This window comes from Triticum aestivum, chromosome 7A (genome assembly GCF_018294505.1).
Source record: "Triticum aestivum cultivar Chinese Spring chromosome 7A, IWGSC CS RefSeq v2.1, whole genome shotgun sequence".
Classification (NCBI taxonomy): Eukaryota; Viridiplantae; Streptophyta; class Magnoliopsida; order Poales; family Poaceae; genus Triticum; species Triticum aestivum.
In genome coordinates, this window is record NC_057812.1 from 27468898 (window position 1) to 27495193 (window position 26296).

Genomic DNA, 26296 nt, shown 5'->3' on the forward strand with positions numbered 1-26296 from the left:
GAAGACCGAAAGGTCGAGCATGAGTCGTATAGAAGATACGATCAACATGAAGATGTTCACCGACGTTGACTAGTCCGTCTCACGTGATGATCGGACACGGCCTAGTTAACTCGGATCATGTTATACTTAGATGACTGGAGGGATGTCTATCTGAGTGGGAGTTCATTATAATTTGATTAGATGAACTTAATTATCATGAACTTAGTCTAAAATATTTACAATATGTCTTGTAGATCAAATGGCCAACGTAGTCCTCAACTTCAACGCGTTCCTAGAGAAAACCAAGCTGAAAGACGATGGCAGCAACTACACGGACTGGGTCCGGAACCTGAGGATCATCCTCATAGCTGCCAAGAAAGATTATGTCCTACAAGCACCGCTAGGTGACGCACCTGTTCTCCCTGCAGAACAAGACGTTATGAATGCTTGGCAGGCACGTACCGATGAATACTCCCTTGTTCAATGCGGCATGCTTTACAGCTTAGAGCCAGGGCTCCAAAAACGTTTTGAGAGACACGGAGCATATGAGATGTTCGAAGAGCTGAAAATGGTTTTCCAAGCTCATGCCCGGGTCGAGAGATATCAAGTCTCCGACAAGTTCTTCAGCTGTAAGATGGAGGAAAACAGTTCTGTCAGTGAGCACATACTCACTATGTCTGGGTTGCATAACCACTTGACTCAGCTGGGAGTTAATCTCCCGGATGACGCGGTCATTGATAGAATCCTTCAGTTGCTTCCACCGAGCTACAAGAGCTTTGTGATGAACTTCAATATGCAGGGGATGGAAAAAACCATTCCTGAAGTATTTGCAATGCTGAAATCAGTAGAGGTAGAAGTCAAAAAGGAACATCAAGTGTTGATGGTGAATAAAACCACTAAGTTCAAGAAAGGCAAGGGTAAGAAAACCTTCAAGAAAGACGGCAAGGGAGTTGCCGCGCCCGGCAAGCAAGCTGCCGAGAAGAAGCCAAAGAATGGACCCAAGCCCGAGACTGAGTGCTTTTATTGCAAGGAAAGTGGTCACTGGAAGCGGAACTGCCCCAAATACTTAGCGGACAAGAAGGCTGGCAAAACGAAAGGTATATGTGATATACATGTAATTGATGTGTACCTTACCAGTACTCGTAGTAGCTCCTGGGCATTTGATACCGGTGCAGTTGCTCACATTTGTAACTCAAAGCAGGAGCTGCAGAATAAGCGGAGACTGGCGAAGGACGAGGTGACGATGCGCGTCGGGAATGGTTCCAAGGTCGATGTGATCGTCGTCGGCACGCTACCTCTACATTTACCTACGAGATTAGTTTTGAACCTCAATAATTGTTATTTAGTGCCAAGTTTGAGCATGAACATTGTATCAGGATCTCGTTTAATACGAGATGGCTACTCATTTAAATCCGAGAATAATGGTTGTTCTATTTATATGAGAGATATGTTTTATGGTCATGCTCCGATGGTAAATGGTTTATTCTTAATGAATCTCGAGCATAATGCTACACATATTCATAGTGTGAGTACCAAAAGATGTAAGGTTGATAATGATAGTCCCACATACTTGTGGCACTGCCGCCTTGGTCACATAGGTGTCAAACGCATGAAGAAGCTCCATGCTGATGGACTTTTAGAGTCTCTTGATTACGAATCATTTGACACGTGCGAACCATGCCTCATGGGTAAAATGACCAAGATTCCGTTCTCAGGAACAATGGAGCGAGCAACCAACTTATTGGAAATCATACATACTGATGTGTGCGATCCAATGAGTGTTGAGGCTCGCGGTGGCTATCGTTATGTTCTCACCCTCACTGATGACTTAAGTAGATTTGGGTATGTCTACTTAATGAAACACAAGTCCGAGACCTTTGAAAAGTTCAAGGAATTTCAGAGTGAGGTTGAGAATCAACGTGACAGAAAAATCAAGTTCCTACGATCAGATCATGGAGGAGAATACTTGAGTCACGAGTTTGGCACACACTTAAGAAAATGTGGAATAGTTTCACAGCTCACGCCGCCTGGAACACCTCAGCGTAATGGTGTGTCCGAACGTCGTAACTGCACTCTATTAGATATGGTGCGATCTACGATGTCTCTTGCTAATTTACCGCTATCTTTTTGGGGCTATGCTTTAGAGACTGCCGCATTCACTTTAAATAGGGCTCCGTCGAAATCCTTTGAGACGACACCGTTTGAATTATGGTTTGGGAAGAAACCTAAGCTGTCATTTCTAAAAGTTTGGGGATGCGATGCTTATGTCAAGAAACTTCAACCTGAAAAGCTCGAACCCAAATCGGAAAAATGCGTCTTCATAGGATACCCTAAAGAAACTATTGGGTATACCTTCTACCTCAGATCCGAAGGCAAGATCTTTGTTGCCAAGAATGGATCCTTTCTGGAGAAAGAGTTTCTCTCGAAAGAAGTAAGTGGGAGGAAAGTAGAACTTGATGAAGTATTACCTCTTGAACCGGAAAATGGCGCAACTCAAGAAAATGTTCCTGAGGTGCCTGCACTAACTAGAGAGGAAGTTAATGATGATGATCAAGATACTTCTGATGAAGCTCCTACTGAAATTCGAAGGTCCACAAGGACACGTTCCGCACCAGAGTGGTACGACAACCCTGTCTTGGAAATCATGTTGTTAGACAACGGTGAACCTTCGAACTATGAAGAAGCGATGGCGGACCCGGATTCTGACATGAAAACGAAGTATGGACTTTGACTGACTTGCCCGTTGAGCGGCGAGCCATAGAAAATAAATGGATCTTTAAGAAGAAGACAGACGCGGATGGTAATGTGACCATCTATAAAGCTCGGCTTGTCGCTAAGGGTTATCGACAAGTTCAAGGGGTTGACTACGATGAGACTTTCTCACCGGTAGCGAAGCTGAAGTCCGTCCGAATCATGTTAGCGATTGCCGCATTCTATGATTATGAAATATGGCAAATGGACGTCAAAACGGCATTCCTTAATGGTTTCCTTAAGGAAGAATTGTATATGATGCAGCCGGAAGGTTTTGTCGATCCTAAGAATGCTGACAAGGTGTGCAAGCTCCAACGCTCGATTTATGGGTTGGTGCAAGCATCTCGGAGTTGGAACATTCGCTTTGATGAGATGATCAAAGCGTTTGGGTTTACGCAGACTTATGGAGAAGCCTGTGTTTACAAGAAAGTGAGTGGGAGCTCTGTAGCATTTCTCATATTATATGTAGATGACATACTTTTGATGGGAATTGATATAGAACTCTTGGATAGCATAAAGGCCTACTTGAATAAGAGTTTTTCAATGAAGGACCTTGGAGAAGTTGCTTATATATTAGGCATCAAGATCTATAGAGATAGATTAAGACGCCTCATAGGTCTTTCACAAAGCACATGCCTTGATAAGATATTGAAGAAGTTCAATATGGATCAGTCTAAGAAGGGGTTCTTACCTATGTTACAAGGTGTTAAATTGAGCTCAGCTCAATGTCCGACCACAGCAGAAGATATAGAAGAGATGAGTGTCATCCCCTATGCCTCAGCCATAGGTTCTATTATGTATGCCATGATGTGTGCCAGACCTGATGTAAACCTTGCCGTGAGTTTGGTTGGAAGGTACCAAAGTAATCCCGGCAAGGAACACTGGACAGCGGTCAAGAATATCCTGAAGTACCTGAAAAGGACTAAGGAAATGTTTCTCGTTTATGGAGGTGACGAAGAGCTTGTCGTAAAGGGTTACGTCGACGCTAGCTTCGACACAGATCTGGATGACTCTAAGTCACAAACCGGATATGTGTATATTTTGAATGGTGGGGCAGTAAGCTGGTGCAGTTGCAAGCAGAGCGTCATGGCGGGATCTACATGTGAAGCGGAGTACATGGCAGCCTCGGAGGCAGCACATGAAGCAATTTGGGTGAAGGAGTTCATCACCGACCTAGGAGTCATACCCAATGCGTCGAGGCCGATCAAGCTCTTCTGTGACAACACTGGAGCTATTGCTCTTGCCAAGGATCCCAGGTTTCACAAGAAGACAAGGCACATCAAGTGTTGCTTCAACTCCATTCGTGAAAATGTTCAAAATGGAGACATAGATATTTGTAAAGTACATACGGACCTGAATGTAGCAGATCCATTGACTAAACCTCTCCCTAGAGCAAAACATGATCAACACCAGGATTCCATGGGAGTTCGATTCATCACAATGTAACTAGATTATTGACTCTAGTGCAAGTGGGAGACTGTTGGAAATATGCCCTAGAGGCAATAATAAAAGCATTATTATTATATTTCCTTGTTCATGATAATTGTCTTTATTCATGCTATAATTGTGTTATCCGGAAATCGTAATACATGTGTGAATAATAGACACCAACATGTCCCTAGTAAGCCTCTAGTTGACTAGCTCGTTGATCAACAGAGATTAAACAAGGTATTGGGATACCGACGATCGAATCTCGGGCAAGTAACATACCGATTGACAAAGGGAATTGTATACGGGGTTGCTTGAATCCTTGACATCGTGGTTCATCCGATGAGATCATCGAGGAGCATGTGGGAGCCAACATGGGTATCCAGATCCCGCTATTGGTTATTGACCGGAGAGTCGTCTCGGTCATGTCTACATGTCTCCCGAACCCGTAGGTTCTACACACTTAAGGTTCGGTGACGCTAGGGTTGTAGGGATATGTATATGCAGTAACGAATGTTGTTCGGAGTCCCGGATGAGATCCCGGACGTCACGAGGAGTTCCGGATGGTCTGGAGGTAAAGAATTATATATAGCAAGTACTATTTCGGGCATCGGGACAAGTTTCGGAGTCACCGGTATTGTACCGGGACCACCGGAAGGGTCCCGGGGGTCCACCGGGTGGGGCCACCTGCCCCGGGGGGCCACATGGGCTGTAGGGGGTGCACCTTGGCCTATATGGGCCAAGGGCACCAGCCCCAAGAGGCCCATGCGCCTAGGGTTCAAGGAAGGCAAGAGTCCCAAAGGGGGAAGGCACCTCCTAGGTGCCTTGGGGAGGAGGGATTCCTCCCTTGGCCGCACCCCCCCTAGGAGATTGGATCTCCTAGGGCCGGCGCCCCCCCTTGGACTCCCTATATATAGTGGGGGAAGGAGGGCCTCTCAAACGACGCCTTTGGTGCCTCCCTCTCCCTCTCCAACACATCCTCCTCCTCCATAGTGCTTGGCGAAGCCCTGCCGGAGTACTGCAGCTCCATCTCCACCACGCTGTCGTGCTGCTGCTGGAGCCATCTTCCTCAACCTCTCCTTCCCCCTTGCTGGATCAAGAAGGAGGAGACGTTACGCTTACCGTACGTGTGTTGAACGCGGAGGTGTCGTCCGTTCGGCGCTAGGATCTCCGGTGATTTGGATCACGTTGAGTACGCCTTCCTCATCCCCGTTCTTTGAAAGCTTCCGCGCGTGATCTACAAAGGTATGTAGATGCAATCCGATCACTCGTTGCTAGATGAATTCCTAGATGGATCTTGGTGAAACCGTAGGAAAATTTTTGTTTTCTGCAACGTTCCCCAGCAATTTCATCATCATGAAAAGCTCGGGAATCATTTATGTCATCCCTTGCATACTATAGTTCATCACGAAGTTCTAGTAACTCGGTGATGGTGACTAGAGAACTTTGTCAATTACTCTCTTATTTGGAAGATTAACTCCCACTTGATTCAAGCAATTGTAGTAGTCAGACAATCTGAGCACATGCTCACTGGTTGAGCTATTCTCCTCCATCTTGTAGGCAAAGTACTGTCAGAGGTCTCATACCTCTCGACACGGGCATGAATATGAAATACCAATTTCAACTCTTGGAACATCTTATATGCTCCATGGCGTTCAAAACGTCTTTGAAGCCCCGATTCTAAGCCGTTAAGCATGGTGCACTAAACTATCAAGTAGTCATCATATTGAGCTAGCCAAACATTCATAACGTCTGCATCTGCTCCTGCAATAGGTCAGTCACCTAGCGATGCATTAAGGACATAATTCTTCTATGCAGCAATGAGGATAAGCCTCAGATCACGGACCCAGTCCGCATCATTGCTACTATCATCTTTCAACTTAGTTTTCTCTAGGAACATATCTAAAATATAGGGAAGCAATAACGCGAGCTATTGATCTACAACATAGATATGCAAATACTACCAGGACTAAGTTCATGATAAATTTAAGTTCAATTAATCATATTACTTAGGAACTCCCACTTAGAAAGACATCCCTCTAATCTTCTAAGTGATCACGTGATCCAAATCAACTAAACCATAACCGATCATCACGTGAAATGGAGTAGTTTTCAATGGTGAACATCATTATGTTGATCATATCTACTATATGATTCATGCTCGACCTTTCGGTCTCCAGTGTTTCGAGGCCATATCTACATATGCTAGGCTCGTCAAGTTTAACCCGAGTATTTCTGCATGTGCAAAACTGGCTTGCACCCGTTGTAGATGGACGTAGAGCTTATCACACCCGATCATCACGTGGTTTCTGGGCACGACGAACTTTAGCAACGGTGCATACTCAGGGAGAACACTTTTATCTTGAAATTTAGTGAGAGATCATCTTATAATGCTACCGTCATAACTAAGCAAAGTAAGATGTATAAAAGATAAACATCACATGCAATCAAAATATGTGACATGATATGGCCATCATCATCTTGTGCCTTTGATCTCTATCTCCAAAGCATCGTCATGATCTCCATCATCACCGGCATGACACCATGATCTCCATCATCTTGATCTATATCAATGTGTCGTCACATGGTCGTCTCGCCAACTATTGCTCTTGCAACTATTGCTATCGCATAGCGATAAAGTAAAGCAATTATTTGGCACTTGCATCTTATGCAATAAAGAGACAACCTAAAGGCTTCTGCCAATTGCCGATAACTTCAACAAAACATGATCATCTCATACAACAACTTATATCTCATCACGTCTTGACCATATCACATCACAACATGCCCTGCAAAAACAAGTTAGACGTCCTCTACTTTGTTGTTGCAAGTTTTACGTGGCTGCTACGGGATGAGCAAGAACCGTTCTTACCTACGCATCAAAACCACAACGATAGTTTGTCAAGTTGGTGCTGTTTTAACCTTCTCAAGGACCGAGCGTAGCCACACTCGGTTCAACTAAAGTTGGAGAAACTGACACCCGCTAGTCACCTGTGTGCATAGCACGGCGGTAAAACCAGTCTCGCGTAAGCGTACGCGTAATGTCGGTCTGGGCCGCTTCATCCAACAATACCGCCGAACCAAAGTATGACATGTTGGTAAGCAATATGACTTATATCGCCCACAACTCACTTGTGTTCTACTCGTGCATATAACATCAACGCATAAAACCAGGCTCGGATGCCACTGTTGGGGAACGTAGCAATTTCAAAAAAATTCCTACGCACACGCAAGATCATGGTGATGCATATCAAGGAGAGGGGAGAGTGTTGTCCACGTACCCTCGTAGACCGAAAGCGGAAGCGTTAGCACAACGCGGTTGATGTAGTCGTACGTCTTCACGATCCGACCGATCCAAGTACCTAACGTACGGCACCTCCGAGTTCAGCACACGTTCAGCTCGATGACGTCCCGCGAACTCTGATCCAGCAGAGCTTCATGGGAGAGTTCCATCAGCACGACGGCGTGGTGACGGTGATGATGTTGCTACCGACGCAGGGCTTCACCTAAGCACTGCTACGATATGACCGAGGTGGAATATGGTGGAGGGGGGCACCGCACACGGCTGGGAGAGATCAATAGATCAACTTGTGTGTCTAGAGGTGCCCCCCTGCCCCTGTATATAAAGGAGCAAGGGGGAGGCCGGACGGCCCTCTATGAGTGGGCCAGGAGGAGGAGTCCTCCTCCTAGTAGGAGTAGGACTCCCCTTTCCTACTCCTACTAGGAGGAGGAAAGGAAGGAGGAGAAGGATAAGGAAGGAGAAGGAGGAAAAGGAGGAAAGGAGGACCGGCCCCCTAGTCCAATTCGGTTTGGGCTAGGGGGGTCGCGCGCCCTGTGTCGTGGTTCTAAGTCTGATAGTAGTGTAGGGGGGTAAGTATGGAGAGGCGAGATCTTAGCTATGGAGAAGTTGTAAGCACGCAAGGTTTACGAGTTCAGGCCCTTCTCGGAGGAAGTAATAGCCCTACGTCTCGGAGCCCGGAGGCGGTCGACTGGATTATGCGTGTATGAATTACAGGGGTGCGAACCCTTGTCCCTGAGGAGGGGGGTGGCTTATATAGAGTTCGCCAGACCCCTCCCGCCCTCAGTTACAAAGGGTTTAAATACATTAATATCGGGCGTTACTGGTAACGCCCCTAATAAAGTGCTATGATGACCATAAAAGCTACTTAATAACCGACAGTTAGCATGCAGAGTGCCCTTAGTTCTCCTGACCGTCGAGTGGTTGCTTCTTGGTCGAGTGATTGCTTGTTGGTCGAGTATCTTCGAGTATGTCGAGTGGAACACCTCCAAGTCGATTGAAAGGTGATTTCTTCTGGAGATGTCCTTGGGTAGGTCAGTTTGGACAGGTCCATGACCCTACCCTAGGTACATAGCTTCATCACCCTGCCTCCTCTCTTCCACCACTTGGCCCATGAGGCCCATTACTTCTTCCGCGTATTACCATAACTCCCCGGTACCCCCGAAAATACCCGAATCACTCGGAACCTTTCCGATGTTCGAATATATCGATTTTTACATCTCGACCATTTCGAGACTCCTCGTCATGTCCCCGATCTCATCCGGGACTCCGAACTACCTTCGGTACATCAAATCACATAAACTCATAATACAATCGTCATCGAACTTTAAGCGTGCGGACCCTACGGGTTCGAGAACTACGTAGACATGACCGAGACACGTCTCCGGTTAATAACCAATAGCGGAACCTGGATGCTCATATTGTCTCCTACATATTCTACGAAGATCTTTATCGGTCAAACCGCATAACAACATACGTTGTTCCCTTGTCATCGGTATGTTACTTGCCCGAGATTCGACCGTCGGTATCTCAATACCTAGTTCAATCTTGTTGCCGGCAAGTCTCTTTACTTGTTCTGTAACACATCATTCCGCAACTAACTCATTAGTTGCAATGCTTGCAAGGCTTATAGTGATGTGCATTACCGAGTGGGCCCAGAGATACCTCTCCGACAATCAGAGTGACAAATCCTAATCTCGAAATATGCCAATCCAACAAGTACCTTCGGAGACACCTGTAGAGCACCTTTATAATCACCCAGTTATGTTGTGACGTTTGGTAGCACACAAAGTGTTCCTCCGGTAAACGGAAGTTGCATAATCTCATAGTCATAGGAACATGTATAAGTCATGAAGAAAGCAATAGCAACAAACTAAACGATCAAGTGCTATGCTAACGGAATGGGTCAAGTCAATCACATGATTCTCTAATGATGTGACCCCGTTAATCAAATGACAACTCATGTCTATGGCTAGGAAACTTAACCATCTTTGATTCAAGGAGCCAGTCAAGTAGAGGTATACTAGTGACATACTGTTTGTCTATGTATTCACACATGTATTATGTTTCCGGTTAATACAATTCTAGCATGAATAATAAACATTTACCATGATATAAGGAAATAAATAATAACTTTATTATTGTCTCTAGGGCATATTTCCTTCAGTTCTCATAGTGCAAAATCATATCCACCAGGGTCATTTCACCGTCTAGGTGGAGGTGAAGGCATGAGTTCAGGCTTTCACTCCACTCGTTGCTTTTCATGCCAAGACAAAACCCCTCTGTCAGATAAGCCGCGGCCCACAGTCTCCTCTTCTTATACATCCATCTCAACCATGTTACAGTTCTTTTTCGACTGCCATCTTTTGGAAAATGCGTGCCATCTCTCCTCAAACGTGGTCGTGGACGTGTTGTAGTACAGAAGAGTTCGGAACTCCTCCAAGGACTTGTGACTGAGGTGAATCTTCATATTTTTCTCTATGTGCCACGTACATATACGGTGCCACACGTCTGGCAAGACTTCGCGAATTGCCTTGATCATCGCAGCGTTGGCGTCTGTGATAACACTCTTAGGCATCTTTTGACACATGGACCTCAAAAAAGTCTGCAGAAGCCACACGTATGTCTCCTCGGTCTCGTCTGAAACTATGGCACAACCAAAAACAGTGGTCTTCCGGTGATTGTTAAGACCAACAAAAGGTATGAATGGCATACCATAGCGGTTCATCTTGTATGTGCTGTCAAATACAAGCACGTCGCCGAAGTCCTCATAGTCATGACGAGACTGGGAGTTGCACCAGAACATCCTATTCAAACGTCCTTCCTTATCTAGCTTGTACTCGAAAAAGAAGCTAGGATCCCTCTATTTCCTACTGGCCATGATGCCTAAGGCTGTGGTAGCATCACCTTTTGAAAGCAGCTTCCTCTTCTCCTTGGCGCAAAGGTTGTATATTTCACGCCTGGTAAAACCAACACCGCCGTACCATACATGTTTGCTGATGAAGCAATCCATCATGTCGTGAATTCTAATCCCTGTAGCTCCCATGGACATTATCTCATGCTTCTGGTACTCTGATTTTTCTGTGGGACCAAAGAAAAGGTACCTCGTCCGGTCCTGCCAACATATGGCTATGCTTGTCCTCAAAACTTTCAACATACCAAACCCCACGCTTTTGGTCAAGCTTGACGGTCAGGTGCGCTTCCAAAAGCAGCATGTCTCGGCTCTGAGCCTACGGCTGTGTCCTTCCTCGGTTAGCAACTTGCTGTCACGTTTCCCTTGTTTGAAACAAACAAACCGCCTATAACGCGTATGACGTGACTCCGTTTTGCTATACCTGAACTTATTCTTTCTAATGCTGAAACCATTAACTCTAGCATAGCTGTTGTAGAAATCATAAGAAGCATCGTGAGACGTAAAGGTCATTTCTATTATCTGCATGAACATATCCCTATTATCATCTGCACTGGCAGTATCTTGGACATTCTTTGCCCCATCATCTTGTGTCACCTACACAATCAAACCACAACCATGAAAATAGTTTTCTATGGTTTAACATTACTTACTTCCATAGAACATTGATTACACACATACCTCACTCATGATGACCGACGACTGGGACTCTCCGGAATCAGGTGCATCTAATGATTCATCGTTAAGGCCTGTCTCCGCGTCAGATTCACCATAATAGTCGTACGCATTATGACATTCGGAAATGAACTGAAAAATACAACACAAATACAAAAATACTTATCATATAATATTCCAGAACAAATTCAATTTGCATGCCAACAAAAAATTTCACTTACGTACCTGACTAATGTAATCTTCATTCGAGAGCTCCGAGTTGTTATCCTGATCATCATCAAGCTCATCGATCTATAAATTCTCAACACAAAGATTTAATGTTGTCGGATGCCACCAAAAAATTTCAAAATGACAATGCCACTCACATTAAGATCGTCCCATTCGTTCCCATTCTCTGACCGATCTTCACGATCTGAATTTTCATCATCTGACCAATCTTCTATCCAGTCTTTTGTCAGTTCTCCAAACTCCATGTCTACCATGATATCAGTTAACTCCTCGTCCGCCATTTCCTACAACCAATAATATGTATCATCACATGTGCAAACATTATCAATGATGAAATATGCAACACATAGCACACGATCAAGGATGTTATGTAAACAACCGCAACCGAGGCCGTTCAGATCTGCCAAACTTAGTAAGGAAGATGGCCACGGCACCCGTCGTGATCACTTTCAATCGCGAGGAACTGCACGATCTCAAAACCTAGCTTGATCTGTGATTACACTAGTGCAGAACCGGGCAATAGCACCGGTTTGTAAGGCCCTTTAGTGCCGGTTTAGTAACCGGCACTAAAGTGTGGGCACTAAAGGCCCCCCCTTTAGTACCGGTTCAGCACGAACCGGTGCTAAAGGGAAACCACGTGGCACGAGCCAGCTCCGGGGGCCGGGAGCCCTTTAGTACCGGTTGGTAACACCAACCGGTACTAAAATGTTTGTGGGTTTTTGTTTTATTTTTTATTTTTCAATTAAATTTGTGTTATCAATTTAATTTAGGATTGTTTTACGATATAATGAGTTGTAGTCGTCATCATCATCATCATCATCATCATCATCATCATCATCATCGCATATTAATAAATAAATAAACTCTAGCTAGCTAAAAATCATCGTAGTCGTCTAATTACCACTATTTAATCATTATAGTCATTACCGCTGGCTATCTAATCATCACCAACACTGGCTAGCTTAAAGAGAAAACATTCACTTTGTGACAGAAGCAAAGATATCATCAATTTCAACATAATCATCACCAACATTGAAGTTCAGGACACGAACATGAGACAAGTACTAATTAAGAGCATGAACTAGTAGCTACTCCTGCTGCTCCCTCTCAGGTAGAATAGCATAGAACATGTATAGCTCTCCTGATTCATCATACTGGAGCATGCAGATAAATCTGTCTTCTAATCTTGGGTTGCGCTTCTCCTTGCTGCCTCCTAGTACTTCTATGTGATCGTTAACAATTTTGCTCCAATCTTTCACTATTAAGCATTCTTCGCTTTCAGAAATCCTGAATGCACTCATGTGCAATGTAGGATATCTTGGCTGTAAGCTAACCATTGACATGTCACCTTTAGTCTCGATCCACTGAGGCACAACTGTCATCGGAAGTCCCTGTTGAAGAACATCGTATATAGTAATTAATATACTAAGCAATGAAAGTTTAGCTTCAAAAATAATGTATGCAAAAGATGCACTAATTAAGGACAAATAGTTAAAATCTTACCATCTTTCGATTATAGATGTGACCGTAGTTCAATACGATCACCATTGGTCGCACGTTTTGAGTACTAACATTTCTAAGTTCAGGAAAAAAATTTGTCTTGACGGTATTAAGATTCTCAAGCCATGAAACATAATGACTTATCTCCTCGCAGTTTAGTTGAGCCCCGGGGCAGTAGTAGGTCCTCTCTACCAAGCGCCGGACATGTTTGCTTGAACCGAAATAAGCTGACAATATAAATTAGTTGTCAACTATTTTGGAATAAACTGTATCAAAAACATAAACATATGCATGCATGGTTGAGAAAAACTCACATAATGGTAGAACTGGAGGCGTTTGCACATCGACCCAGATGTCTATATTACCTTCAATATCATCTTCCGGACGAATATCAAAAGTGATAACCATATCAGGCTCAAATGCATAAGCCTTGCATAGTGTTTGCCAAGTTTTGCATTCAAAATGGGTGTATGTGTCTCCATTATATAATTTGACGTTGAAAGTATACCCATGCTCCGTCTTCAAGTAAACTCTTTTTACCTCCATATCATCTATAGCACTAAAACTTATCTTATCCAAGACAAAGATTCTTGCATGGCAGGGGATGCGCTAGTAGAATAGTGAAAATTTAAAGTTATAAGTTAAAGCAAATGAAGCATAAGTTTTGCATTCAAATAATAATTATTGTCAAAGTGACTTACTGTATCAACTTCGAATGTCTCATCCAGCTTGATGCTGAAGCGCCTACCATCAACAAGGAAATTTCTGTCGCACAGGCCGCGCTGGTCTTCACAGTGTTCGCACATAATAAAATCTTTTTCGTCGTCAGATGACATTTCCTATGTTCATATAGGTGAAACATTAAACACCTATTACTATCTAACATTAATTAATATCTAGCCAAATATATATTCATCTAACATTTGACATTAATATATCTAACTATATTCATCTCTAACAATTGACATTACTAAATATTTAACTTTTCTATCTAATTCATCTAACATTCGACATTAATCTAACATTTATATAAACTCAAAATATATAAAAAATTAAATAAACAGAAAAACTCATTAACAAATAATATTTTAATTAGATCATCAAATCTCAGGTACCTAAATTTTTTTACTAAAAATAAACTAGTTATATTAATTATTGAACTAGTTCAAATCTCATATACCTAAATAAACTAGTTCGACAATTTTCTTACTAAAAATAAACTAGTTATATTAATTATTCAACTAGTTCAAATCTCTAGTTCGATAATTTTCTTACTAAAAATAAACTAGTTCGACTAATGTGTGTGTATGTGTGTGTGCGTATATATATATGTGTGTGTATGTGTGTATGTGTGCGGCCCCGTACGCCGCCCCGTATGTACGAGTGGGGGCGGCGGCGTACGGGACGGGGGCGGCGGCGTACGTACGGGCGGGGGCGCCGGCGTACGGGCCGAGTGCGACGATGACGGACGGCGGCGCGGCGGGTACGCGAGAGCGAGAGACGTACGGGACCGCGGCGGGACGACGACGGACGGCGGCGCGCGGCGTTCGGGGCGGCGGCGACGACGGGCGACGGGCGGCGACGACGACGGGCGACGGGCGGCGACGACAACGACGGGCGACGACGACGGGTTCGAACGGCGCGCGAGAGGTTGGAGACGAAAGAAGTGGGGAGATCTAACTGAATTTTCGTAAGTGTTGTATATATAGGAGAGGCCTTTAGTACCGGTTGGAGCCACCAACCGGTACTAAAGGCCAACTTTGGCCAGGCCAAGAGGCGGGAAGAGCAGGCCTTTAGTACCGGTTGGTGGCTCCAACCGGTACTAAAGGGTGGTCTTTAGTACCGGTTGGAGCCACCAACCGGTACTAAAGGCCTCACGCTGGCACCCCAAAGTTTAGTCCCACCTCGCCGGGCGAAGGGCAGCCGCACTGGTTTATAAACCCAGCCGCGGCTACCTGTTTGAACTCCTCTATATAGCAGGCTTGTGGGCCTAAATTCTGCGCGCTGCCCTGTGAGTCTGCTGGGCCTTTAAGGCCTGTAATTGCACTCCCATGGCCTAGCAGACCCACAGGGCAGCGCCCCAATTTTTTTTATAGTTTTTTTCTTTTCTGCTTTATTTTCTTCTATTTATTTCTGCGTAGTTTTTTGTATAGTATTTTCTTTTCTGTTATATTTATTTTCTTCTATTTTTTCGTGAGTAGTTTTTCATCTAGTCTGCTTTATTTTTTCTTCTATTTATTTCTAAGTAGTTTTTTCTTTTCTGCTATATTTATTTTGTTCTATTTATTTTTGAATAGTTTTTTTTATATAGTTTTTTTCTTTTCAGCTATAGTTTTTTTTCTTTTCTGCTATTTTTTCTTTTCTGCAAAACTTGATGGTCAAAGTCTGGAGTTATAACCAAAGTTAAAAAAAAATGCCGACGTGCAATTAGTTTTTCATAACAGAAGAAGTCCGGAGTTGTAATAAGTTATTAAAAATAAAAAAGAGGTGCAATGCTCGTTAATTTGCTTCAAGCCTTTCGGAATAGTGTAAACTGCACTGCGCATAGCTCCGTGCAGTCTACCATATTCCCGAAGGCTTGAAGCTAAGCAACGTGAGCATTGAGCCTCTTCTTCATCGTCTCTTCACTCAGGGCTTATAAACCGCTCCTAGTCCCTCTCTCTTCGCGAGGTGGGACTAAAAACAGCTTGCCATAACCTCATTAGTACCGGTTCATGGTACGAACTGGCACTAAATGGTGATGGTGGGGCCATAGCCTGACCGTAGGCTAACACAGCCTCTTTAGTACCGGTTCGTGGTATGAACCGGTACTAAAGGTTCGCCACGAAGGGGTACTATTGATCGCCGCCACGAACCGGCACTAATGTACACATTAGTGCCGGCTCTAATTCAAACCGGCACTAATGTGCTTCACGTTTGACCCTTTTTCTACTAGTGAAGTCGTGCCCACGGTTATGGGCAGACGGGAATTTGTTAATGTCCGGTTGTAGAGAACGTGTTATGGTTTTTTTCGGACCAGAATACTGTACGTATACGGACTGGTTTATACAGGGCTAGACAGGGCTTGGATCTAGGCTACGGCGGGACAGGAAAAAAACAAACTCGCGAGAACAAAAATACCCCTCCAAAATTAGGTTAGGGGGGAGCACCGGAGCAGGGCTCGCGGACATGTATCCTGGTGTGGCAGCCCCCTCCTTGCCAACCCGTCTGAGGTTCAACATCGGTTGCGCACTGCTAGGGGGCGGCGTCCCAGCGCCGGCCCCTGTATCCGCCACAGGGATCAAGGCCCCGACCGCACTCGAGGTTGCCGCCATGGGTGAGATTACTGCTGCGGCAGCGGGCCTGCCGATGGAAGGTGGTGCCGCCCTGGGTGATGATCATTAATTTGAAAAAAAAGCTTCATTCATTTTGAAAAAAATACGATTAAAAAATATCCATGCATTTGAAAAATGTTCTCAAATTTAAGAAATATTCATGTACTAAAAAATGTTTCACGGATTTTAAAAAATATATTGAATTCGAAAAAGCTTACAAATTACAAAGGTTCACAAGTCTAAAAAATGTTTGTGAATTAATAAAATCTTGCTAATATTATTTAATCTGAAAAATGTTCCTGAATTTCAAAATTGTTGTCTAATTAGAGAAATGTTCGCGGACACAGAAAATGTTCTCAGATTGAAATAAATGTCCACGAATTGAAAATATATTCATGAATTTAAAAACAATTAGAAAATTTAAATTTAAAAGGACAAAAAATAAAAAAATAGAATAGTAACAGAAAAAAGAAACCAATATTAAAATCGCAAATAAAAACTGAATGAAAACCTGGATAAACGAAAACATAGAAAAATGAAAAATAAAATAAAATGATGAAACCTTCGTAAAACACAGGCGGAAGGTACTAAAACCAGAATGCAAACACAATGGGCTCGCGAAGGAGTAAACAACCCTGTGTCTCCGGATTGCTTTCTAGCTGGCCCAGTTAAACAAAAAAGTTGAATCCAACTTTTCCGAATAATTGAAAGCACTTATGTGAAAAAAAAATGAAATATTGCTTGAACTAATTTATACTCACTCTTTTGAAATAATTGAATTTTGCTCTCTTGAAATAATTGAAATCACTTTTCTGAAATATGGAATCTTTATAAAAACATTTCAATCAAAGGTTTTTGAAATAATAGGAATATTTGTTGTCGAAAATAAATTAATGGGACAAAGTTATGCCAAGTGAAGGTACAATGAGCGGATAGTGAGACACATGCTTTGTTGATCAGTTTATCTATCTTGATACCCGCGAAAATGTATCTATCTCAATTTTATGTTCCACTGCAACTTATGGATATATTCAGCTAATTAATTTGGAGGTGGACGTAACAGAGGTCTAGAGAGTAGCCGGAGTGACGGCCGGCAGCCGAACCTAGCTAAGACGCCGAAAAAATGTTCCGATCGCGTCCTCAAGACGCCGAAATTCGCCGGCTCGGTCCGTTTTTTGGCCCGGCTATCGCAGGCCGAACCCGGTGCACTAAGGGGCGCTCAGGGGCTTCGGCGCAAGAGAAAAGCACACCTGACACACATTGTCAAGTGAAAAGTCAAGCCAACCGGCTAGATTCGCCCCCACCCCCTGCGTTCTCGGCCGCCACCCTGCCGATCCCGGTGCCGCCCACTGCCCACCGCCCACCACCACTAGATAGGTCGTTCCCGCCGGAAAAGAGAGGCGGTTTCGCCGCGGCAGCCTTTCCACCATCGTCCGGGCGATTTTTCCGGCTTTCCGGCCGGAAAGGACGGTGTACCGGTGATGTGCGCCCACCGTGCCCGCAAGGCATGTTCAGCGATTTGCCTGCTCGGCGATGGACTCGGAGGACGAGGAGTCACTCGCTGCACTGCTGGAGGAGGAAGCCGAAGCCGACGTTCAGGAGGAGGAGCATCTCATGGTCCTCGCCGCCCTCGCCGGCCTGCTCGCGAGCAATGAAAAGCCACAGCGAGGTGGCTCGGCCCCGGGGCGGATGAAAGCAAAGAACCGGCATCGTCTGGAAGGCTACTGCATGCTCTACTCTGACTACTTCACCGACGCTCCACTGCTCAGCGACAAAGTATTTCGGTGCCGTTATCGGATGAGCCGAAAACTTTTGCTCAGGTTTGTGAATTCCATCCGGGAGTTCGACAACTACTTCAAGTGCAAGAAGGATTGCACCGGCAAACTTGGATTCACCTCAATCCAGAAGTGCACGACAGCGATGAGGATGCTTGCATTGCAGGTCTCCCGGTGATTCACTCGGCGACTATGGGTGCATGCCCGAGTCCACGACCATTGAGTGTTTCTACAAGTTCTGCAGGGCAGTGGTGGCAGTGTTTGGACCGCATTACTTGCGGACACCCAATGCGGAAGACACTGCTCGGATCCTAGCACAGAATGCAGCAAGACGATTTCTTGGGATGCTTGGAAGCATCAACTGCATGCATTGAAAATGGAAGAACTGTCCATTTGCTTGGCATGGGATGTACAAAGGCGCTAAAGGCGGTTGCAGTGTGGTACTTGAGGCGGTGGCCAGACAGGACCTCTGGATTTGGCACTCCTTCTTTGGTATGCCAGAAACTCACAATGACATCAACGTGCTGCAGTGCTCCCCTGTCTTTGTCAAGCTTGTTGAAGGTCATTCTCCTTCGATGAACTTCGATGTTAATGGGCGGCACTACAACAAGGGGTACTACCTAGCTGATGGCATCTATCCGAGATGGTCTACATTTGTGAAGACTATTTCAAACGCTATGCCAAGAGGCAAGAAGCCCCACTTTGCCAAGGTGCAGGAGGCTTGCAGGAAGGATATCGAACGGGCATTTGGTGTGCTCCAATCTCGATTTGCTGTTGTCTGGTACCCAGCTCAGACCTGGTCGAAAGATCAAATGTGGGAGATCATGACTTGCTGTGTCATCTTGCACAACATGATCATCGAGAGCGAGCAGGAAGAGCCAGTGTTTGACACCAAACCATACTACAGACAGGGTCCTCTAGTCGAAGTTGATCACCAACTACCGGCAACCTGGACTGCCTACCTCAATATGCGTCAGGAGATCCAAGACCCACAGGTGCATCATCAACTGCAGCAGGATCTAGTGGAGCACTTATGGAGGATCAAGGACGACGCCTAGCTCGAAGTGTGATGAAATATGAGGTTTTATTTCTTGAACTATATAATTTGTATTAAACTATTTGGTTTTTATTGATTTGTTGTTATAAATATGTGACACAAAAACCACGCCGAACCATGCCGAATATGGGCCGATTTGTGCCGATATCGGGCTGTTTTTTGTCGAAAGTGGGTCGAAAGGCGGCCTGGAACGGGCCGATATCGGCGCCTGAGGACGACCTGGGGCGATGGCTAAATGTCCATCCACCCCGAGAGCCGATTCTACCGCCGCCACGCCCTCAGACGGCGATATTTATGCCTCTTGTAAGGGCCAACGGACTCGAGATACTCTAAGAGCCGGCGTGCCAAACCCAAGACGACGAGTGACCGTTGCCGCCGGCCAATTAATCGCATGCACTTGATGATCGCCAACCAAAGCCATGTGCCATCGTTCAATGGCCGGCGCCCGTAGCTGCAGCGTCGCATCTTCAATGGTTTCTTCGCCTCCTACAAATAGAGGGAGAGGAAGGGGAATAGGGGATGCACCCGAATCAGAACCACACGCATTTCGTCACCAGTGAACAGCGCATACGATCCCAGCCCGGCCGGCCGTGCGCACCGGAGGAGAGATCATACTTAAGAGTGACATGGCGAAGGCCGCCGCTCGCCTCTCCACCGGCCGCCTGCTGGCGCTGGCCGTCGTGCTGTGCGCGGTCACGGCGGGCGAGTCCGCCAAGGCGAAGTACATCTCGCTCGACGCTCTGAGGGCCGGCCAGCCCCTCGTACATGGGGGCGGTGTCCTGGCGCCGGCGCCGGCCCCTGTAACCGCCGGAGGGATCAAGGCCCCAGCCGTCGTCAACGTTGGCGCCATGGGTGAGACGGCTGCCGCGGCAGCGGGCCAGCCGATGGAAGGCGGTGCCAGTGCCACTGTCCTCCGTCAGCAGCTCCACGCTTAGCGGCATGCCCTGCCCTTCACTTGTTCTTGATACTACTACTACTACTACTTCGCTGTATGTACGTACTCTCAAGTCAAGTAAATAAAATTCCACCCTTGTTGTAGCATGTCCATTGTGGATGGAAGCTTGTTAATTACGAATGACGTAGGTGTAATCCTCAATTACTCATGTGTACATACGTCGGCAATTATACAATCTCTTCAGGGTTGAACTGTCACGCCGAACAGAAAGGGAAACAGAGAGAGTGCAGGGTAGGTTTCAGATGTTCAGATAGCATTCGGTAAGCTGCAGCAGCTGCTTCGAATGTTTCAAATGGAATACAGCTGCAGGGTCAGGTTTTTTATTTAAGAAGAAGAACTCCTCCGCTTGTGTCTTCACTCAAGATGGCAATGGGACCATGAAACTCGCGTCTCTGCTGATTTTTACCCTACTAAGGGACGGGGATGGACATCTTTTCAACCCCGTGGGGCTGTTGTTGGGTAAAGTATAAAACCCGACACGCTTCACGGGTTCGAACCCGTTTCAACAATACCTGAACCCGAAACCCGACATCCCCGTCAAAATACTACAATAAGCGTATTCGAGGAATACAATCTTGAGAGTGACGATGATCATGGACAGCCATCTTACAACCCGAGCACGGTTGGCTCAGAATCAACATGTAGCACAAGTGATAGAGTTCTATTTGTAAGTGGTAGAGGTCCAGCCCTTATGTTTACTTAAATATGACGATTTCCCCGTGGGTTTAGAAAACCTGATGGGTTCAGGGGACGGGTAGAAAGCTAGCCCCGTGCACGATGACGGGAAAGGGGACGGGCTTGCGATTTTCTCGTGGGGATAGGTTTGAAAAGACAAAACCTGATGGGTTTTGTCCCCGTTGCCATCTTGAGTCTTCACCAAGCCGTGGCCTAGTATGGCAACAGGAGCAAAAGAAAATGCGCCTTTTGCTGTTGGGCGATGCGACGTACCATCAGAGTAACTAACTGAAAGTTACCCTTGTTGGTACCTGATCAGGGATCACTTTTGATGTCCTTAGAACAGTTTTGGTGTCATTTTTTGTGAATATCTTTTTTTACGGGTCCACTTTGCGGGGTCTGCTTGACCACCGCCCTTGTCTGCCCGTAAACCCATTTTCTGCGATCTGTACGCATTTTGCGGATTGGCATTATACGGGGTCTACTAGAGATGCTCTTAGAACACTCCAAGTGGTATTCTAAACAAAACACTCCAAGTGGTACGTCCAGCCGGTCGCCGCTGCAGGACGCTTCCTCTTGATTTTATTTATTTTATTTTTCTATACAGATTCGGGCTTCCTTGTGAAGGAGTAAGCCCTCTGTGTCCGGATTGCTTTCTAGCTGGCCCAGATAAACAAGAAAGTTGAATCCAACTTTTCCGAATAATTGAAAGCACTTATGTGAAAAAATGAAATATTCTTTGAACTAATTTATACCCATTATTTTGAAATATTTGAATTTTGCTCTTTTGAAATAATTGAAACTAGCAGGGTTACCCGCGCATCTGCGCGGCTAGATTTTCATTTTTTATTCTAATACTTTAAAGTTATACTCTCTGTGTTACTTAAATTTTCTTAATTGAGTATACTAATATTAAATTTGAACTCATTTGTAAGGCGTGATAAAACATTACTAAATTTGTTTCTGTGCAACAGTAATAAGAAGTTTAGTTACGGATCATGAAAATAAACTCCTTTAAAATTCAAACATATGATCTAAGGATGCTATATTGATGCTACATATGCATTAGAGGTGCCTTGTGTTGTTAACTTAGTAAAGTATAAATGGATATAAAAAATTTAGTAAAGTATAAATCTATTGATTATAGAAATATAATATCACTAATTTAGTTATAGCAATATATATGGTACTTTAATTCCATTGTTATACAAAGTGCATATTTGTTTTCATATTTATTTATAGTTCGAATGGAGGCTTAGGACTGATAGCGTAGCATGAATGGATCGAGTTTGTAGTGTGATAAATGTTCTACTATATATAAGTTAATTTTTTTATAGTTGGCGCATCTGTTGTCTACCCATCAAGAAAGACTGTGCCAACTACAATGCATATTTTCTATATTCGTATATAAAAATCACGACCCTTCTGCTCTCTGCACCCCCAATCTATCTCAGTTTGATTGTCATATCATCAACAATCTTCATGATGGAATAACCAAGCGGTACCTTTTCTTATTTTCCTATTTCACTTGCTTAATTTGTTGTGTTAAACTCTAGTCATTGAATTTTTGAATGTGTGTTCCTTTTCTTTTGCGTGTTTTGTTTCTCAAATTGGAAAACCTATTGCTCATATGTAAAATATTATGAGGTTGCGTGGGTTACACATATCAGCGGTGAGATGGATTTGGCTACATCTGACTCGTGGAGCATGTGATTAAATTAGGCCTAGCCAAGACACCATTCGATTTTGATTTAGCAACCTTTGTTTTTCAAAGAATTTATTGTGTGATTTGTGTTGGTTGCTCAAGCATTTGATACATCTGCACTGCTCTACGTTCGATCTACTAATTTGTAGGAAAATAATAGTTGTCAGTATAACCTAAATGAAATTACTAATCAATTATTATTTCTTGGTTGTACCAAACTTGATTGACGAAAAACTGATAAACAACTAATTATATTTAACCTGTCATGTAAAATATATTTCATTCCACATTTTTTGAGGATTTTGGCCGCCAAACTAACTACGAATCCGGTGCCGAACCTATGACGATGGGATGCGGATTTTTAAAACATCTGCGCCGGGCCGTGTTATCCCAACGGTAGAATCTTTCCACTGTACCTCGAGATGCTTGACAAGTAAGCCAGATTTATTGAAACTGTCATCGTGGCAGCAGGCTATTACGGTCGTTGTGGTCACATGGGTACTGCTCCATCTTTGGCTCAGGGTAGCTTTGTCTTCCACCGCTCCAAGCCCGTGAACACATCGGAACCAGATCTTCTAACATTAAAAAGAAAAGTTAGAGAAACTACAATCCTCTAACTTTCCTTCTTGCAATCCATATGATTAAGGCTAAAATAATTTAAATTAATATGCAAATTGCAGATTTAATGTTTATATTCATAATCATTACATACAAACAACTTGATGGTGAAATAAAATTAATTATAGATTATTTATATCTACAGTAAATATCAATAGTAAATAATTCGCTAAACGTCTCTAATATTTCTTCTTCATTTTACACTATGATTACACTCACTGGTGGAAAAAAGGCCTTTGGTCGCGGTTCGCAACTGCCATTAGTCGCGGTTGCGCAACCGCGACCAAATAAGCGCGACTAAAGCCCCCCACCTTTAGTCGCGGCTGCTTAAGAACCGCGACTAACGGCCCGTCCACGTGGGCGCCAGGCGGCCGTCGGGGCGGAGGACCTTTAGTCGCGGTTCTTCTGGCCAACCGCGACTAAAGGCCGCCACAGGTTTAGGGTTAATTATCAAATTTTATCGTTTTTGTTAATTATCAAATTTTACCGTTTTTTTTGTTAATTAACTAGTTAAAAAATTCTCTCCCTCTCTCTCTCTCTCTCTGCTCTCTCTCTCTCTCTCTCTGCTCTCTGCTCTCTCTCTCTCTCTGCTCTCCCTCTCTCTCTCTCGATCATCGCTCTGTAGAGCAGTTGAGGGCGGCGAGGCCGGCGGCCCGAGGATGGATTGGGGGGCGGCGTTGAGGGCGGCGAGGCCGGCCGCCGGCGTTGAGGGCAGCGAGGCGGCGCGGTGGGCGAGGGAGGCCGGCGGGCGGCGTACTAGGGCGAAAGGGGGCGACGGGCGCCGTACGTGGGCGAGAGGGGGCGGCGGGCGACGGCGGGCGGCGTCGAGGGCGCGGGCGACGGCGGGCGGCGTCGAGGGCGAGGTCGACGGCGGGCGGCGTCGAGGGCGAGGGCGGCAGGCCTTCGGCGCGGCAAAGAATGAGCAGAGAAATGGAGGCGACGGGTCGGGCGGTTGTATTTATAGCCCCCCCCCTTTAGTCGCGGTTGGGGAGGCGACCCGCGACTAAAGGGCCTTTAGTCGCGGTTGGGGAGGCGACCCGCAACTAAAGGGAAACCTTTAGTCGCGGTTGGGGAGGCGACCCGCGACTAAAGGGTAACCTTTAGTCGCGGTTGGGGAGGCGACCCGCGACTAAAGGACTTTTTTGGCGGGTTTTTCGTTCCCGCGCGCAACCACCTTTAGTCGCGGTTGGGCAGGCCAACCGCGACTAAAGAAAAAAAAACTAATTCAATTCAAAATTCTAAAAATACAAATAATATATCAAAAAATTAAGAAAAATATAACTAATTCAATTCAATATGTTAAAAATACAAATAATATATCAAAAAATTCAGAAAAATAAAACTAATTCAATTCAATTCAATATGTTAAAAATACAAATAATATATCAAAAAATTCAGAAAAATAGGGGAGGGGCTTTAGTTGCGGTTGGCCTATCAAACCGTGACTAAAGGTGCCCGAAGGCCTTTAGTCGCGGTTGTCCTGGCCAACCGCGACTAAAGACCCTCACGTGCGCCAGCTGGCCACCGAGCGCCCTGGGCCCAGGCCTTTGGTCGCGGTTCACCTCCAGAACCGCGACTAAAGGTCCCATTAGTCGCGGTTCCTACAGCTTCGCGACTTATGGGGCTGGACGGAAGCCTGTTTTTCCACCAGTGACTGTAGCACCGTGACTTTGCTTCTCTAGGTTAGAGGATCCGCCTCCGAACACATCTGACTCTCTCCTCTGGCTCTTTGACTTATAGCTAGATGGATGGGCCGCGGGGCGGTGATTCGATGGCGCCGGCGCTCGGCCGCAACATCAATCCGGCGGCAGCGGCCAGCGAAAGGTACGCACTCATTCAGCTGCTTCCATTACTGTTCTAATCGAACTATGTTTCCGTATGAGTTTCTGAATCCCCTTTTCGTTTGGATTTTGTACCGGACCACAGATCCAACATCGTCGCCGGCAGTCCAATCTTATCTGGTGTGTGTACTACTCCATCTTTTACTGGAAGAATCGGGAGCACACCAGCGCCCGAGCAGTAATGGTGGGAAGCCGAGCGTCTGCTCGTTCATATCCCCCAAGAACTTATCCTCCTCTACCGACGGCGGCTGGGCGGATTCCGATACGCTGCTTTCGCCCGGATTCAAGGTATGCACAATCCCCTTGGTTCAAATGGTGCGTCTTAGTCATAAGTAGAGTAGAATTTGTAAAAAAAACTTCAATAAATGGAATCTTCGTTTTTGGTTGAATCCACCGGCCTTTTCTCCGCATTAATCATGGATCTAATTTTTTCTGCTGTGAACACTTTTATTCTTGGGAAAACATCATGTGCCATGCTTATATCGCCTAGGTTGATGCTGTCTAGATAGAACACCTGGAGATATTTCAAGGTGTAATACATTAGTCAGTAACATGGATTAAACATTTATTAAGCACAAAGACGCATCAACAGCATGAGACAAATATGCGCCTTGGAAAAAATGCTTGCTTGGATAAGTCCATACCAGTCACCCCTGTCTGACTCATCTTCTTCCAGAATTGTGGGCAGCTTATTGAGCTTGCTGTGATTCTGCACAAACAAAGCAATGATTATATGTATAACTCCTTTGAAAACCATCCAGATGTTGTGTTTGATACTATTACAGATTGCAAACTTATATTTCAGTGCATGCCATCATCTGAACTTAAATTAATGTACCATTTGAGTCATGCACACTGTAACGACCCTGAAATCGTTCGATTCAGCCAAACCCATGACATCCTTGATTTAGTAACAATACGAAAGGTATGTCCTAATCGACAGTTGGTTTTACTACCCATTACATTTGCATCCGCGGAGACGAAATAAATGTGGAACATAACTCTGCATGAAAGAAACACATACCTGCATGCTGACGGCCAAATCATGGACGCAGGTACAGATTTAGCGAAGCCTCCTGCCTGCCTATTTTGAGCTGCAAAAACACAGAAGAATGGACAAATCGTCAATTTCTATCCGGCGCCCAAAACCAAACCCTGATATGGGTGTATTGCTCCCAAATAATCTACATCCAGAGAGAGCAAAAAGGGGAATACACAATAAAAAAACCACATATTCACCTGGGATCTAGTTGAACAATGCCTCCCGGCGCGGGATCTCACCAGCGGCGGTGCCCCGGCGCGGGATAGCGCCGGCGGCGATTCCGGTGCCGCCCGCCCGGACCTGCGGCTGATTCCCTGGCTCCTCTTGTTCCAGGCTTCCAGCAAGCGGACCTCCACTCAGATCCGTGATCTCTCCATGCCCATCTCAAATGAATCCGTCTCCCCCGCCGCCTAGCATTCTCAGGTACAGCTACTCCACTCCAACGTCGGACGGAGGTGGAACAGAGTCACGGGGGGCTCGGCAGGATTCTGTGTTATCTGTGTGCATGTGACCCGGCTGAAACAGTGCCCTCGGGTAACAGTCG

The 26296-nt window shown here is 45.1% G+C and overlaps 1 long non-coding RNA gene across 1 annotated transcript; it reads right to left on the reverse strand.

Annotated features, from left to right (window-relative positions):
• Nucleotides 1-24565: 24565 nt before the first annotated feature.
• On the reverse strand, nt 24566-26256 carry LOC123152310 (uncharacterized). Its single transcript, XR_006476106.1, has 4 exons — nt 25950-26256; nt 25735-25804; nt 25355-25419; nt 24566-25224 (listed from the first exon to the last, which is right to left on the reverse strand). It is a non-coding gene; the product is annotated as an uncharacterized lncRNA (long non-coding RNA).
• Nucleotides 26257-26296: the final 40 nt, after the last annotated feature.